This window comes from Felis catus, chromosome B1 (genome assembly GCF_018350175.1).
Source record: "Felis catus isolate Fca126 chromosome B1, F.catus_Fca126_mat1.0, whole genome shotgun sequence".
Lineage (NCBI taxonomy): Eukaryota > Metazoa > Chordata > Mammalia > Carnivora > Felidae > Felis > Felis catus.
Window position 1 is genome coordinate 117,482,928 of NC_058371.1, and position 12,068 is coordinate 117,494,995.

The following is a 12,068-nucleotide window of genomic DNA, read 5'->3' on the forward strand; positions in this document are numbered from 1 at the left end:
TTAATTTTTTTTTTCTTTTTTTTTTTTTTCAACGTTTATTTTTGGGACAGAGAGAGACAGAGCATGAACGGGGGAGGGTCAGAGAGAGAGGGAGACACAGAATCAGAAACAGGCTCCAGGCTCTGAGCCATCAGCCCAGAGCCTGACGTGGGGCTCGAACTCCCGGACCGCGAGATCGTGACCTGGCTGAAGTCGGACGCTCAACCGACTGCGCCACCCAGGCGCCCCTCTAACTGACCTTTTAAAAGGCCTTCCAAAAGCATTTTGTTAGGATTCCTGTACTGTCAATCTAACATAGGTTATGCTATTGTTTCATGAAGTATTGTTCTGCTATGTCCATTGGAAAGTAGCAACTTTAATCACTGGGGGCAAGCTAATGCATCATAGGTCCAGAATGTACATTTTTGGAGCAATCGTAGAAGGATCTAGGTATAAAGATTGTAGCTCTAGATGGTCACCTCAAAACCTCTGCATATCTAAGTTGTGTATAAACTTAATTTCTTATATTAAGATCTTTAGTATTATACGTGCATACATACTACCTTCTGTAGTAAAGGCATTTCTAGTTTGATCATTTCAATTTTCTCTGGGTTGTTTAAAATTGTAAACACCGGTATGTTTCTGTGAATAATGAAGACTGCAGTTGGGTGGTTAGAGATGTGCACAGAAGATATAATCCCAGGTGTCCCTTTAGGGCTATGGAGTAGGACCCAAGTAGATGGTTGCTTCCTCCCTCTTCTGACCCTTTCCTCCTAGATAGCTTGCATTTCCTCTTTGGGTTGATATTTTTAAGAACTACTTAAGCCCTAGAATTAAACAATATTTGGCAAAAGAGAACACTGGACATAAGTGTTGGAAATAGCGAGCATGTCTTCCCACTTTTGACTCCAAATACTTTCCAATACCACAATCTTTTAGGCACCAGTTGATGCAATAAAACAACATAGCATTGTTGAATTGACATGTAGTTTCAGAAAGTGTTCAACTGGATTGCAAAGTGTAACCTAGGCAATTAAGAATAATGTTTTGTCTATGAAAGAACATTTATATGTTTATTTTGTGACCGGTTTTAATGGGACTACCCAGAGCAGAGCTCCATTTGATGATACTTCCCACATGTTTTTGACTAGGCTAAATGAGCTATTTCTGTTTTGAAGAGCACTGGATTGTTTATGAAGGGTGTTGGCCCATTAGAATTATATAACAAACATAGCAAGAATTTTCAAACCACCTTTGTATTCAAGTAGATAAATGTCAAAACCCTGCAAAAGGATCAGTGCTTACTCTGTGGGAAGGGTGGTGAGAGGAGCTTTCTTAGAAATAATGTGTTACTGAGGACTTTTATTCTCTGAAGTTCATGTATTATGTACAGTTAAGAAAGAGAAACACTTTGCTGATAGATGGAAGTGTCTTCTATTAGGATTTCATAATGTGTTAGGGGGATGCTAATGAACTTTCCACCTGGAATACTGCATGTGAACTGTTTGTGGAGGGGAAAAAAATAACATAAGTTATGGGATTTTCTAAATTGCTTGACATAACATGTTCTAACTTTAGGCTTGTCTGTCTTCAAATATCTCTTAAGGAGCAAAGCTATATATAAATGAGACCATGTATTTTGGAAGACTGGTTACAGGAATAATGCATGTCATTTTCATTATCTTCAATGTCTAATTTACTGGGACTAAAGAAAGTGATGGGTTTTTTGTTGTTTGTTTTTTGATTTTGTTTTGTTTTGTGATAGGATTAACATTTACAGGCTTTGCCAGTTACCCAGGGGCAGGAATTCTATAGCTTCCAGAGCACATAGGACTCTCTCCTTTTTGAGGGGAGTCAGGCTTGATTTACAGTGGTAGCCAGGTCCAAAAAGGAAAACAAACATCAGATCTGGATTCACTCTAGATTACAATCTGCCAGTTAATGTTGTGTTGGTGGAGCTAGTTTAAAAAGGTGGTGTGTGTGTGTGTGTGTGTGTGTGTGTGTGTGTGTGTGTAGGTGTAGAGATAGTTTTAGCTATCACGGGTGACTTCTTGTTTTGTTGGACTTGCTGAATGAATCGCCTTATAGAAAAGAGTCCTGTCCTGTTTATCAGGTTTCTTTAAACTCCTTTTTCTCAGTGCTATCCAGAATGCATTTGCTATTATTCTCTTGTGTGTCAACATGCCTTCTTTCTTGAGCATAGCAAACAAGGCAGCCTCCCTTCAAATGTAATCCAACCCCTTAAGGGCAAATTTTTTGTCATCATTTATGTGGATAATTACAGGTATTCCTGCTGTAATTTACAAAATTATAGGAAGTTTAATTTTTCTTAGTTGTGGGTTTTCATCACAGAAAGTCATCTGACCAGTTCCAATGCTTCACTCTCAAATCCACTGTAATATATTAATTTTTGACTTTGAATCGCAGCGCTACTATTCTCTACAATCACGATGGGTAGGAGCACATGGTAGATGAGATAGAAGAGTTTACACTCAAAAAAGCAACGACGGTCCTCCAGGAAATTCTGATTTGAGTCTAGCTGAAGTGTTTTGTTTTTGATTGATTTTTGCCACCGAGATTCAGCATCTCATGAGCAGTTTACCACAAACCTTAAAAGTTATGTATTGTGAGAATAAAGGATTGGCTGTTTCTCCCTAGATCCTCGCAGTGCGTTAGTTTGTAAACAAAGTTTCAGTCAAATGCAAGTAAAATATAAGTAAATAAATAGTAAATTTTAATCCTATTTTATTCCAGAAATAATATTTCCTTTAATCATAGTAACATTCCATTTTCCTTTTCTGAAATCATACATTTTGTTACCAGAATGTGTTTTGTATAAAAGAGGTTAAAATAAATCATTAGATGGTTTTAAGGAAGTCACAGTACAATTGAATGTGCAATTTAAAACATAGTCTAAGTGTAAATGCTGTGTGTGTGTGTGTGTGTGTGTGTGTGTGTGTTTAAATTTCCCATTGGTTATTTCACATAACAGTAATCAGAGTCATTGGCAATACATTTTTTGAAGGGCTTTTCTACAGGGAGCAAAAGTAAAGAGAAATTTTAAAAGCCATCTTGATTTCACCTGTATTCTGACGTGGCCAACCTAGATAAGAGGATACAGGGCAAAGTTGACAAGAACGTTTTTTTTTAAAAAAAAAAAAAAAAAAAAGCCTTCTTTGGCACAAGGATAAATGAGATGTATCCCCTAAGTGACCCAAGGAAAGAGAGGGAGGTTTTTTTTGTTGTTGTTATTACTGTTCTCAGGAAGAAATCTTCAGAAATACTTACAACAGGACCAGGCATTTATTAAACAAAATATTTACATTCTCCCTGCCTACACCTTCCTGTAGGAGATGAGGGAATGTGTAACATTATCAGGGCCAGTATATCCTCAAGAAACATTTGTTTTAAGAGATTTTTGCCTATCTCCTTTGCTATATATTCTAACCACATTTCACCTTTTCTAGCACATCGAGGTAAAATTTTCTGTATGTTTGTGGCTTGAAAGTATTAGAGTTTTCTTTAAACTAATAGTATATTCTCTAATGACTAAGCTAACATGTAAGATAATACATATCTAATTAATGTAATTTGTCAGATTAATGACTTTAAGCAAGTCATGTTAAATTTAAAAATAGTAATGCATGCCCATTGCAGCTAACTTAGAAGATAAAGGCATGGAGAAGTAATGGCTGTGCATAGTTACATACCTTTTATTTCACCAAATTAAATTAAAAGGGGACCAAGCGTCCGTCCATATGTTGATCTAGTATCTCATTTGAGGTTCTCCCTCTGTGAGCAGGAAGAGCCCTGGTGTTAAATCTATCTGTGGGATTTCCTGCTGCCATTTTTCCTGCTGTACTCCTGTGGCTCTGTAAAAGGATCATTTTTCTTTAGATGACCACCTCTCATTGACACTGCAGGAGAATGTTATTCATGCTGTCCTTGTTCATCAGATGTTCATGAGATAGCTTTCAATCCAGGTTGCTTCTCCTTGAGGTCCAGGGTTTATACAGTTCCTGGCACCCAGCAACTTGACTCCCTGGGTCAATTTTCTTTGAAGGGACTCTAGCTTCTACAAGTCCTGGCATAAGAATGGTATGCGGTCTGCCTAGTATGGCCTACAAACACATCCATTTTTTCAACCCTGGGAAGTCATCTGAGCTCTTTTCTTCTGAGCCTTCAAGGTACACATGAATTCCTAAGATCACTCGTCCCCTATGGCTGACTTGCTGGTATTTGTTTCACAAGAGAAAGGGAAAAAGAAATTAAACCACAGATGGAAGCATTAGTGTGGCATCATTTTTAAGCAAATAAAAATCCCTCAATACTATATTATCCATCCTACAGAAGGATAACCACCATCAGAGTCACTAGGCAAGGCAATAACAGAAGGTACTCTTGGTGGAGTCCTTTTAACTGGCTTCCCTTGGCGTTGTGCTCTGTACAGCTTTCATGGTTCTGACTGTGAATTAATGTAATTATTTCCTTTTCATTTATTTTTCTATGCAAATTAGTAAATATGCATAACCTTGTAACAGCACTTTTTTTTTTTTTTTTTTTTTTTTTTTTTACAAGTGCTATGGGGTTGGCCATCTGAGACTAAGGCAGTCAAATGACCCTCCTCGGCATATCTCTGAGTACACAGACTTAGATTCTGCCAGAGGAAATTTGGGCACCATTTTTATACAGAAGTTTCATAGAAACAGCAAGTCATGTTAAATTAAGCAAGTCATGTTAAATTTAAAAATAGTAATGCATGCCCTCAGCATTGGGATAATTTTTAGTTTAAAAGTTATTAAAACATCCAGTAGGATGGACTGGGATGATACTGACCAAGTTCAGATGTCCATAAAATGCAAAGGAATGCCCTGCTATCTGATAAACAGCACATCTAGAGGTTAAGTTAAAATACTAATAGGAAAATGTAGCGAGGGAAGGTTGGTTCTGATTCTCCAAGGAGCTTAATTCAGAACCTTTTGGAACCCTATCATTTTGGAATAAAAGTGTATGTGTGCATTAACCCAAAGAGTTGCAGCTTCGGGAGCTCAAGCCGGATTTCACATAGGAGTATCCTTTGACGTAATTAAGAACTCCTTTTTCTGGACTGAAGTCTGAGCTGGAAATTCTGGCAAAGCCCAGAGGAGGTGTTTCTGTTCAAGCCCATCTTTATAGGCTACTTTGGTTCTGCAGCTATAGTGGTAAGCAAGGACCCCAGGAATACCCAGTATGTAATCTATATAGGAGGCTGCATCAGGCATGGCTATCGAGTCTCCAGCACTGAAAACAAAACATCAATACAGAAGGAAGTTCTGGAAGAACAAGCATCAACAGGGCAGTCATCATGCAGTCATCCAACCTACAAGGGATCAAGGGGCAAGATAAGCATCATGGGAATAATTGGACATACTAGGGAAAAGAATTCAAAAAGATACTGGGAGACTTGGAGTTGTGCTTTGAAATATACTGCAGTCTGTTTGGATCCCAAGCTGGGGAAGAAGAGGATACCAATTACATATTCAAACTCCATGGTATATACGTAAAACTTTAAATTGTGGGTATTTTCCAAATCATCAAAGGTTTTTCAAAATCGAGTTTGAATGGCTTCATAATACTCCATCCTATGGTGTGAAGAGATCCTTCTAAGCTCAATATGTAATCAATGAGAAAGATAGCCACATCATACAATGTGATCCCAAAGGAGTCTAATACATAGTGAACAATGTACGTAGTGACCAGAACATAAGATTGGAGTCAGAGACTTGACTTCAAATCCACGTTCTCCTCTTTTTGGCTGTATGATTTTGCTAAAGTTATTTAAACTTTCAAATTATTTAAAACTTTCTGTGCCTTAATTTCTTCATCTGCAAAATGGGGATAACCCTATCTCCTTCACAGCAGGGATGAGAGGAGGAAATAAAATAGTGCTTATTTAAGAAACTAAATAACCATGAACAACAAACACAAGGTGGTTATTGTAATATTTTCTATGTGGGCAAACTAATTCTTCAACTTCTCATCTTAGTAGGGTTTAAATTTATACTATTAATGTAGCTGTTAAAGCACATACTTTTTGGTTTTTAAAAGTCCTTTATGTTAAAAAGTGCCCAAAGGAAAACTAACTAAATACACATTTCTGCTGTGATACCATCTCTCTCCAAATATCATTGCACAATTGTTGGTTTGCAACATTGCGTTGGCTTAAAAAAAAAATGCAACATGTTAAAGCAAATATTCCAAGTAAACAAATTGCTTTTATAACTCAGAAGTCAATGTGGCTAATACCACAATGGAAAATCTTACAAGATAAATAACTCTTATTTTAATAATTTTTGCTTTTTAAAAATTTATGTTTACACATACAGTATTCCTTTCACTCTAGATTTCCAAATTGCAGAGCAGAGAATTAAAACTATTTGAAAAACCTCTTAGGATAAGGGTATTCGTGGTTCTCAGAATAGAGATGGCCCTTGGCTTGGTGTCTGTGAGCTAGTTCATGGCATGGTGAGGGCTTACCTTTTAACTTTTTTTTTTTTTTTTTAAGGGCAAGTGAGATTAGCCTTTGACATACTAAACAGTATATTTAAAGAAATTCTTTTTGAGTTGACACCATGTTACATTAGTTTCAGGTGTACAACATACTGATTCAACTTCTCTGTTAAGCTCTGCTTACAAGTGCAGCTACCATCTGCATAGTATATAAATAGATGATAAAACTACCCATAATCCCATCAGAGATAATTACTAGACACATGTGAGTCTTTTTAAAAAAAATGCATTTATACCCATTTTACTCAGTTTTTTAAAAAGGATTATTTATTTTGAGAGAGAGGGAGAGACAGAATCCCAAGCAGGCTCACGATCTGTGAGATCATGACCTGAGCCGAGATCAAGAGTCGGACACTCAACCGACTGAGCCACCCAGGCGCCCCTAATTTACTCAGTTTTATCTGCTATAAAAAGTACTGTTGACCACGTGGCTTATAAAGAATGGAGGTTTATTTCTCACTGTTCTGGCGGCTGGAATTCCAAGATCAAGGTCCCAGCATGGGTGGATTCTGATGAGGGCTCTCTTCTGGGTTGCAGACTGCTGACTTTTCATTGTATCCTCACTTGGCGGAAAGAAAGCCATGTAGCTCTCCCAACTCTTCTAAAGGTGCATTAATCCCATTCAAGAAGACTCCACCCTCATGACCTGATTACCTCCTAAATACGATCACATTTAGGATTAGAGTCAACAGATGAGTTTAGGGGCACAAAAATAGTTCATAACAACACTTATATATACACATCTATTTAAAGCAGAAGCTCAATCACTCATTTGTAATTTTCATTTATCAACCTAGAAATGTGTTTTAAACATTTGTCCATATCATCGTTTTTTCTTTACATTTTTAATATCCAAAGACTTCCACTGCGTGAATAAACCACAATTTATTTACCCAATCTTCTATTATTAATCTTTTAACTTTTTACTTATTTTCACCAATTATGAATAGTATTTTCACAAACATTTTTTGTGGCTAACTCTTTACACACATATGTGGTTTTTGTTCAGAGGGAAATTCTGGGTCAAAGGTGATATGCAAAAATAATAGAAGTGTTGGATGCATGTTACAAATTGTCTTCCAAAAGCAAGTTACAAAATGACATTTTTTCCTCTAGTCCTTCAGTGTGTATTTCCCCAAAGCCTCAACTGCTGATTACTATTTCTCTTAAAAAAACAAACAAAATTTTATTAAATCAGTGAGACTAAAAAGCATATATTTTACATTTGTCCTTATTCAATTGTGTGATTATATTTTCTTGTGTTTGTCTATTACTGGTTTGCAAAGGTATCCCACGTGAATATGCAAATGTTAAAGTGCTTAAGTTCAGATCTGTTTTCCTGCTTTTATTATTAAGGCTTTACTGTTCTCAGCCCCTTTCTATAGGCTCTCACACAGTTCCTTAAGTGAAGTAGTCCTATTTTAACTTACAAGGAAGTGAAAATTGAGTCACCATGGGAGTTCAAATGGTAGATCAAATTAATGATTTATGCCCTTTTGAAAAGGGCTTGCTCAAATTCAAAAATCCATCAGCATACATCACCTTACATTATTCCTGTACCTTTCACCTATGGATCAGGTGGGACTAAAAAAGTAAATGTAAGTATTATGATTCATCATTCAGAGATCTAGAATGGTGCATGGAAAGGGTCTTTAAAGTTCTAGTTCAACTATTTGGTCGGTTTACAGAGGGAGAAGGTAAAACTTGGTGAGGTGACTTGGTGTCATGGAGAACCTCTAGACTTTAGAGTCAAAACCTGTGTTCCAATCCTGGTTCTGTCACTTGCCAAAAGTAAATAGGAAAATGTACTCAACCTCCTGGAGCTTCAGTTTTGCCATTTCTCACACATGTTTAACATTAACTGGCTCACTTGACTATTGTGAGGTCAGTTCCTTTCCTGTCCCCTAATGACTTACCTGGAGTCACTTACCTAGTTAACTGGACAAGACTGACTAGAGCCCTTATCTCTTGATTATTCACCCTATGCTCGGTTCACTATATCCCAGATCTTGAAGCACAGCATAGCAAGGTGCAGCATTTTAATTAAAAATATGCTGGAAAGAAACACAGGTGTTGTGAATACTCTTGTTTGAGCCAATCTTCTGTCAGTGCTGTCCAGTGACAGACTACCAGGCACACACCTATGACTGGACAAGATGGATTTATTACTGGGTGCCAGGAAGGAGACCTTCCTTAGGAAAACATGGGGCATTTCAGTAGAAATTTTTGAAAGGATTATCATAGGATTGGGACTAACAAGTGATTTGGGGGGATGGTTTAAGGAAGTGGCTTTGTCCTGGTTTGGATGTTATCAGGAGTTGGGGATAATTCTGGGCATTTTCAAAAATCTTGTGTATGAGGTGATAGGAGTAAAGTGAGGCTAAAATCAGAATTGGGAAAGGAGCATCGGTTTAGGATATGGAGATGTTTGGTATTTCTGTGGTTTGCACAATGACCTTGTTTCTGTGCTTAGAGAAGTTATGAAATAGTCTTGTTTTTATTCATCAGGGTCACTGATGGTGATTTGGAAGGTTGTCTGTGGTCCACAGTAGAATACCAAGGCCTATATGTGAGTGCTGCACTAGCCCTTAACAATTTAAGGCCTGGCTTTAAGTGTCAGGCCAGTTTTTGAATTTCTGAAGTTGCTTTTCTTTTTCTCTTTGCATCTTCTCTCTTGTCAGTTTTAGGCCAACGGTGACTCTGGGACAAAATTCTGGCCAAAGAGATACAAACATGTTCTGGGAGCTTTCTGTTAAAACAGGATATTACCTGTTAAAACAGATATTGGCACCATCCCTTCTTGCTGTCCTATCCTCTTCCCCCTCCTTGGTGGAGAGGGGATATATTTATAGAAGCTGCAGCTGCCTTTTTGTAATAATGAGGGAAGGTCAAGGAAAGCTGAGTCTTTGGCATGATTGATCTGCTGAACCAATCTAGCATTGGTAACTGGATTTCTCTGTATGGGGAAAAAAAGAAAAACACTCCCTAATTTAACAAAACACAACACTTTACTTAGGTTGTTTGTTACCTGTAGTTGAAAGCTTTCCTAAAATATTAGGTATCCATGTTTATATTTACTAAACTAGATACTCTTCTGGCAGCCAAATTTTTATAATGGCTCAGAGAATATTCTATTTGGGAATATATAGGCTGGAAATACCCCCTACCCCCCTTTTTTAAAATAAGGCTTATGTTAGGTGGAAAAACTTTTTTTCTGCTTCATAGGGTTTGTCATTACTTCATTCAGATGCAATTGCTTCCTTGGTTTCAGAAACCTGCATAAAAATGAAGGCTTTAGAAACCTTCCAGATTGAGTTCAGCAGAAAGAAGTGTGGGTACATTTTTGTAGACTTGATTATCGAAAAGGTGAATACAGCTGTAAACCCAGTTGTTGGATAATTGTGACTTCACCATTGCAATTTTCTGTGCTTACAGAAATGAGTCCCTACAGCCATTTCAATTTGTTAAGCTTAACAATGTATTGGTTGGTTTTAATGATCATTGACTAAGGGGTAGGAAGAATTCCTGTCCTCTTAGAGGGATAATTCCCTAGCGACTCTGTACCGCTGTGGTTAGCGGGTTAGACCCCACAGTACAGAATCAATGCCCACTGGAAAACTGATAATGTGTTGAGAGGTGAGGATGAGGACAATACCTAATTACTGTTAATATTTAGTGTGTAAGAAAACTAAACACAGGGGCCAGTAGGAATTCAATGTCTGCTAGATTCTGAATGTGAGAGGTCTTAACGAAGGATAAAGGTTCAGAGAAACTTCATGTATTGACGTTCAGGACTCCTATATTGAAAATTATGTGTCTATGGTCAATAAACTTAATCCACCAACTGGGAATTATTCTACAGGTGTTTCTTATCTCTCTCTTTACCTTACACATAGTGGGTGCAAAATAGTTCAAGAAATGGTTGAAAATGCACTAAAATTTGGCTCTGCCAAATGGCTTTGCAATAGTGACAGTAATAATTTATCAAAATATTTTTTATAAACAGTAAATTACTCATCAGGTAACAATTCAACTACTACATTACTGAGTAAAATATATTAACGTTAACGGTGGTGAATATAAACTATCCAGATGCAAGGAAATTGAATAATTGGTGAGGAAGATCCTTGTCCACTTAATTAAAAAGAATGTGCATCTTGAACTACTTGCCTGTGCCAGGAAAATGTGTCAGTGTGTGAAGCAGACCAGTGTCTCATTTTCAAGAAAAACTTAAACAATGAGAAAATAACTTCACAACATAAGTTTTATAGTCTACACTCAAAATGTTTGTAAAAGACTGATTTCTTTCTTCCAGTTCTTGTATACACACATGCAGTGAATTCATCCAGATGAAATGATTCCTACAAACAGGCCACCGATGGGTTATCTGTTGCAGGTATGTGTTGAAATTATAGGTATTATACACTTTCATGAATTTAAGAGAAATTCACTAAAAGAGGAACATGCAGAATCTGTTTTGTGGTAGTTCTATTCAGAATGATTGTCGTTTGGTACGTTTCTCAGAGTTGCTCTCTATTTTGTGTTCTCCAGGAAAGATGCTCTTTGAAATGGATAGGAATTGCATCCTGGGAAAGATACTGCAAAAGAGGTTTAGAAAGTTGTCTGGTCTTCTTTTTTGGTGTTTTTATGGTACTATCAATCTTCCCACAAAATAAAGTTGTGGTGAAGTATGTGTCATGATGAACTTCTTTTCAGAGCATGAATGAATGAAAGAACAAACTCTCAGCCTTTATTTAGAAGTAGATTTGCCAGCCACTTCTCTCTCAATCTGCTAAAAGCTGTATAAGGGCAGGGAAAGAGGCAGTTAAAATCAGTGAAATAAGTACTCAATTACATGTATCAAATCTGCAGTGAACAAAGGAGTGGACTTATTTTCTGGAGTGATATTTGAGATCACTCTTAAGGAAGAAGTAGAAGTTTTCCAGGTGGACACAGGAGTAGGGGGACAGAACAAACCATTTCACACTGTGGCCAGCGACATTCTTAAAAAGGGCCATGGAGCACATCAGGCTGTGTGCTGACAGCCTGGAGCCTGTGTAGGATTCTCTGTCTCCCTCCCTCTCTGCTCCTTCCCTGCTTATGCACACGTGTTCTCTCTCACTCTCTTAATCTCCCTCTCTCAAAATAAAGAAACATTAAAAAAATAAAAAGGTCCATGGAAGACAATGGAATGAATGTTAATGAGTACATTATGTTAAGACTCTTAAGTCTCGGCTTTTTCCCCCTTTTCTTTCTGGCAGAAAGACGGGTAATGAGAGGATTTTATGCAGGTTGTTCAGAAGTAGATCATGCAGGCATTGAATGGCATGCTAAGGTCTTTTGATTGTGTCCTGGGTCATCGTATGTAAGCTTCACGGAGGCAGCAATCATGCCTACCTCGCCCAATGCAACAATCTTGGTGACGGGAAAGTGGCTGGAATTGTGTATTTATTAAGGGAATGACCAATAAGCCATTAAAGAATTTTCAGAAAAGGAGCAACTAATTAAGATTTAAATTTTGGGAGCATCACTGATAGCAG

General features: G+C 37.4%; 1 long non-coding RNA gene across 3 annotated transcripts in view; it reads left to right on the forward strand.

The window, feature by feature from the left end:
* The window catches only part of LOC123384999, a 74,738-nt gene that overhangs the window by 43,828 nt on the left and 18,842 nt on the right, over nucleotides 1–12,068 (forward strand). For all 3 annotated transcript variants that reach the window (XR_006596899.1, XR_006596898.1, XR_006596897.1), the window contains one exon: nucleotides 10,844–10,924. This is a non-coding gene — a long non-coding RNA (uncharacterized LOC123384999). The remainder of the gene's footprint in view (nucleotides 1–10,843; nucleotides 10,925–12,068) is intronic.